A 6013-nucleotide genomic window follows, 5' to 3' on the forward strand; every position below is an offset into this window, starting at 1 on the left:
GCATGAAGGTAGGCATAGCGGTCGGTAGGTTTTCGATATAGGGTGGTGTTAATGTGACCATCACTTATTTGCACTGTGGTGTCTAGAAAGTGTACCTCCCGTGTAGATTGGTCCAGGCTGAGGTTGATGGTGGGGTGGAATAGCTTTTCAACAGATCAAGGGGCAGCAATGTAGCCCGCTGTGGCCCCCATCCATGGCTTGGCCTTCCCCAGACAGCAGCAGCTTCTGCTCCATGAGGAGGGGGGCAGCCCTTGCCACCCCACCCGCATCTGTCTTTTCAACCAATCTGTGTCTTGCTTCAAAGCTTCACCTTGCTCTGAAAGTGCAGTTTGCACTGTTTCCTATCTGAACCACAGACGGCAGTGGATGTGAGGGGCTTGTTTAAAGCTATATTACCAACTGTATTCATACTTATGAATATGTGATCAATCAATGTAAGGAATGAGTGAGATAGTGTGAGTGTAAGAAACCAATCACAAGGCTTGAACTGAAATATTAGCATGTAAGGATAGCTAAGGTGTATATGGGACTATGTACAAACCTACAGCAGTAGCAGCCAGCGAGAGATAGAACCTATGACAGGAAAAACTCAGGACCAGACCGGAAGCAGTAGAGCCTCCCGTAGATCCGAAGGGACATCGGGGACTCTTGTCCCCTAGCAGTTCGATCTCTGGGAAGCTGGAACCTATCCAGTCTCAGTCACCTAAGATCGAAAGCAACACTTGCATCTACAGCCTCCTAGTGTGCATGAGGTGTGCGTGTAAGTGAAACCGCGCATATAAGGGAAGCAAGAAATAAATCAACTCTTAGTACTGCATTAGTTGGACCTTTGTTTGCGGTTATGTCTTGGCTGGTTCCAAGAAAGGGTAAAACCTGTTATATAAATATCCTCATTTAATAAAAGGTACTCAAGTTCACCCATCTTATTATTTAGACTTCCAGCATTTTAATATGAGCCCTCTAAGAAATAGTCACTTTTTAGTTGTCTGTCATTACACAGTGTAATTTAGTGGGACTATTTTTCATTTGACTGTTTCTCATCAGATCCTACCTGTATTTGATCGTCTGCCATCCTCTCCTCCTTACAAAGACAAAGAGAATCTCCATTATGAGATGTATGGCTTTCTTTCCTTAAAACTGACTGGGAACTATTAACATCTGTTTGTCACGGCTTTACAGACAATAGCTCCAAGATTTCACTCTGTGAAATGCTTTCTGAAAAGGCTTGGAAAGACAGAGCTCTGCCCTGGGCTCCAGCAAAGAGCGAAGCTGAGGTGCAGGACAAGGGGAGCGTAAAAGAGTTATACATAAACATTGCCTCCGAATCTCCTATCCAGTACAGTGGCCCAGCACAGCCTCCACCTAGATGGCAGCGGATGGTCCAAGTGCTACGAAAATTCACCAAGCTCTGTTCTAACAATGTGGGATCCGCCTCACTGGCTCAATATCTCTGCTGAGAATCTCAGACCCTAGGGTGGTTCTCCATGTCTCTCTGATGCTCTAATGGGTGTTTCTTTGCTGGTGAGGAATAAAACACAGTGCAAGACATTTGGGCTCCCTCCGTAGTAGCTCTGCCTAAAACTGCACAAAGTGAGTTGCTAGTGGGGGTCAGCAGTGACAGTGCTGGCTGCTTCTTTGACGCACTGGCTCCAGCCCCATCCGTCCTACGTGTGAAACCGCTGTTGCTACCAGGGTTTAATTTAGGTATAACGTGGAAATGACACTTCCTCCAATCATGGCCTGCAGCAGCCCCTGTTGGCACAATTCCCTTTGCCTGCTCAGCACATGTACAGCCACTGTGTATGGGATTGTAGGTTTGGCTGGGGTTTGTGCTTAGGTTCCCAGTTCTGGGAGCAAGATGCACAGGCATGAAGGTAGCAGTTGAGGAGGGATTTGATGTTTTGTTGAGGTTCGGATGCTTTGATGAGGTTCTGAGCCATGCTCATCCCACCACTGATTCCAAGTTCTGAAGAACAAGACTCCAATTGGCCCCATTTGATGTGCCTCAGTGACCTGGTCTGACTTCTGGAAGTTGCATCTTGTGCGCCACAATCCCAGCTTTAATAGAGAAAAAAAAAACAACAACCCTGTAAAGTCTTTGTTTGCAATGGATCTTCCCCCACCATGAACCAAGTGGAACATGTGCAGTGATGTACCTTGACTGACTCTGCGCCTAACACACGTACCACTATTGATATCATTTCCACCATGGGCCTTCAATCATGTGCAGACAGCCTGAGACAACGGCTGTGCCCCTGTGCGTCCTATCGGAGTGTTACCACAGAAGCCCAGCGATGATCATTGAAACAGTGACCTTGTGAGCTATTCCACTATTAAAGATGGTGGTGGTGGTGGGGAGTTTTTGCAATGAAGATATCCACAAGCTACTGCTAGTAGTTCCCAAGCCCTAGAGAAGGGCGGTAGAGCCAACAGCGATTAGAGGCAGCATCTGATTTGTCTGAAGCATCTGGGGCTGTTCACTGTCAGATACAGGCTAATGTTCTAGACAGACTCTGATCTGATCAATGCCTAACGCACATACCACTATTGATATCATTTCTACATTAGGCCTTCAGTCATTTGCAGACAGCCTGAGACAATTGCTGTGCCTCTGAGCGTCCTATCGGAATGTTACCACAGAAGCCCAGCAATGAGCATTGAAACAGTGACCTCATGAAATATTCCACTGTTAAAGATGGCAGAGGGGGAATTTGTATAATGAAGATATCCACTGAAGTCCAACTTCAAGGCCCTGACGTCAGGCGATGTGTTTCTCCACTGGGCCCTCTTCCCATGGCCCCATCTTGCTCTCTGCAGCTGCTCATCACACTTGGATGCCGTGTTACTTGTGGCACGTATCACGTGCACTATCTTGGCTCTTGCCCAGCAGGTCCCTGCTGTAGCTCATCCCTAGTAGGGAGCTGGTTTGTGCTGTCCCAGATCCCAGCTCTGGTCTTCTCCAGCTCCAGCTCCCCAGCTGGGCCTCAGCACTGCTACGCTTCCTCCAGCCCAGCTCTGGCTCTTCTGGCTCAGCTGCTGCTCTGCCTCCAGCCCAGCTCTGGCTCTTCTGGCTTAGCTGCTGCTCCCCCTCTGGCCTTCTAGGCTGTTTCTCTGGCCCCTCGGGTTCTGGCTGGGATAGCCAGATTTCTACTGCATTAATAGCCCAGTGTCACTTAAAAAACTAACCTAAAAGTAGCCCCATCTATTGCTTGAAACAAAGGTTTTTCTTTTAATTCATACATTGGTCTTTATATAAAATAACATTGAAATTTTCTTTAGATACCTAGTACAGATTTGATTTTTTAAAAAGCTACATGCCCCAGTAGAAGTTTGTCCACATTAGCAGCACACCTATGAGATGACAATCAAATTCAAAATCAAACCCCAGAACTGGTACTTGTGTCCCTATTTAAGGGTTGGCAGGTGTTTCAAACAAAAAATGGCAAAGGATGGTGTTAAAAATAGCCCCAAAGTATCCCCAAATATATGTAGTGACAAAACAACAATAACATTATTGTATTATTTATTTCTAATTGCATTCAGTGATGTAAGTCAATGTCCACATTTTGTGTTGAATTATCTTGTTACTGTTAGTCGTAATTCGGTTTATCCTCCAGGTTTCCTGAAGGATTGGACATAAAAAAATCAGGTAAATTTTGCTTACCAGATCATTGTACACATGATAAAGAAGCTCATCTTTGTAGAGTTTCTTTCTTTTCTCTTTTGCTATCTGAATGTGTAGCTTTTGTTGGTCAAACTGATCAAGAACCCTGTTCTCACAGGGACTAATGGAAAGCCACCTTGCGTCAGAAAGCTGCAGTATCTTCTGGTAGTCTAAAAGTTACGGAAATGCCGAATGACAGGGTGTGTGGAGGTGGGGGCTGATGGGTGACATCGGGTGATGGTCAAAGAGAGGGAACTCAGGAAGGGAGATGTTAGTATATATACTTGGTTGTCAGCCTGAGATTGAATTTTGGGTTTGAAGTTTTGATTCTCTTATAACTTACACTAATATGTGTGAACAAAGGACAAAGACACTGTGTGTGTTGCTTGTGCCTAGCCAGATGGGTTTGTTAGTATAATAGGAAGAGATAAGAGATAGAACTAAATATGTTACAGGGTCTGGTTAGAGTGTAATATCTGAGTATACAATGAAAGGCTGCCTGGCTCCTTTCCAAGCCAAAGTGAAGCAACCAGTTAGGAGGGACAAAACAGGATGCGGGGAGACATCATAACAGTAAAATCCAAAGAAAAATCTGGCCTTGGCCAGAACACAACCTCATTCCTTATCTCTCCCATTGATACAAAAGGGATGGGATGAATACCCCAAACTCACGAACCTCCAAAATCGAACATGGCCATAAGTTGTAATAGGTGGGACTAAGGGTGTGTATGGCAGGTATATTTGGGACTGCTAAGAAGGAGTAGGTGGAAAAATGGGAATGGGAAATGGGGACCCAGGCAACGTTCTGTGGCATTAGAACGAGGAAGGGGTACATGTGAAAAAGGCTCTGGGGAATAAGACCTGGGAATGGAAAACTGGGTAACAGACTCTACCAGCACGTTCAGCTATGGAGATGCTTGCTTACAAGTAACCTCCATATACATCTCACTGCCTGCACTTAGGACTTATGGTCTTCTGCTTTCTGTCCACGTGAAAAGAGCCAGGGGATGGGAGAAGGAAAAGCCCTCTACAGGAGAGAGCAGTGCTTGGTGATGGAGTGATAAGCCATTAGGTGTCAGGAACTACTCGGAGTCTCAACTTCTACAGTGACCAGATCAGACAAACTGGGACAGAGCAATCTTCATAAACAAGTAGATCTCCTTTCCTTCTCTTGTCACACAGATTTAAAGTCACTTGCCCCTGGTGATCACCTTCTGCGGCAAGTGTATTTTCCCACTTTCTCACCGAGGTCTTTGGTTTTGACCCCATAAATTATAGGATTGAGCACAAGGGGGACAACAAAACCGATGTCGGCCAAGAGGATGTGAAAATGGGGAGCGATGCCCTGACTGAACTGGTATGTCAGAGTGGAAAAGAAGAAGGGAGGATAAGAAATCAGCATCACAATGAGGTAGACTGTGTAGGTGTTGAGGGCTTTCTGGTGGGCTTCCTTGGAGGAGATTCTGAGGACAGCCCTGATGATCAGAGCGTAGGACAGGGCAATGAGAATCAGGTCTGACCCAATCATTACAAATGCTGCCACAAAGCCATACAGCCTGCTGACTGTGATGTCCCCAAACGACATCTTCTCCACAGCTATGTGGTCACAGTACGTGTGGGGGATAATGCGGTTGGCACAGAAGGGCAGCTTGCTCAGGAGCAGTGGCAGGGGCAGAACAAAGAGAACAGGTCTTATCAAAACCACGAGCCCTAGCTTAGCTATTCGTGCATTGGTGAGGATGGTGTTGTACCTCAGAGGGTTACATATGGCAACGTAGAGATCAAAGGCCATTGTAACAAAGATGGATGAGTGTACCATAAGACCAGCGTAAAAGAAGAACATCTGGGTAAGGCAGCCACCCAGAGTAATGCCTTTCAGTTTAAACCAAAATATACACAGTGCCTTTGGCAGGACGGAGGTAGTTGTGCTGATTTCTGTGAATGGCAAAATGCAAAGCAGCAGGTACATCGGCTTTTGCAGGGTCTACTCTTTGCCTACAACAAACAGAATTGTGAAATTTCCCAACAGGCGATAATGTAAAACATAGCGAAAGGTATGGAAATCCAGAGGTGAGCAGCTTCCAGGCCAGGGATGCCCATTAGAATGAATGTTGAAGTCTCAGAGGGGGTGAGGTTAAAAACTGCCATGAAGTGGTTGATGAGTCGATTGGGCTCAGAAATGCTGAAGGTGCCTGTGACGGGAGGGAAGCACAGCGAGCGGGGAGGGGGTTACACACATTGTAACAAATAGAATGGTAAATATTTTATACTTATCACCAATCTAGAAAGAGGGGTGAGCAGTGAGGTGACAACATTTGCAGATGACACCCGATTATTTAAGTCACAGTG

General features: G+C 45.9%; 1 pseudogene; it reads right to left on the reverse strand.

Annotated features, from left to right (window-relative positions):
• Positions 1-4871: 4871 nt before the first annotated feature.
• Positions 4872-5812, reverse strand: LOC142047105 (olfactory receptor 52P1-like; annotated as a pseudogene).
• Positions 5813-6013: the final 201 nt, after the last annotated feature.

This window comes from Chelonoidis abingdonii, chromosome 1 (genome assembly GCF_003597395.2).
Source record: "Chelonoidis abingdonii isolate Lonesome George chromosome 1, CheloAbing_2.0, whole genome shotgun sequence".
Lineage (NCBI taxonomy): Eukaryota > Metazoa > Chordata > Testudines > Testudinidae > Chelonoidis > Chelonoidis abingdonii.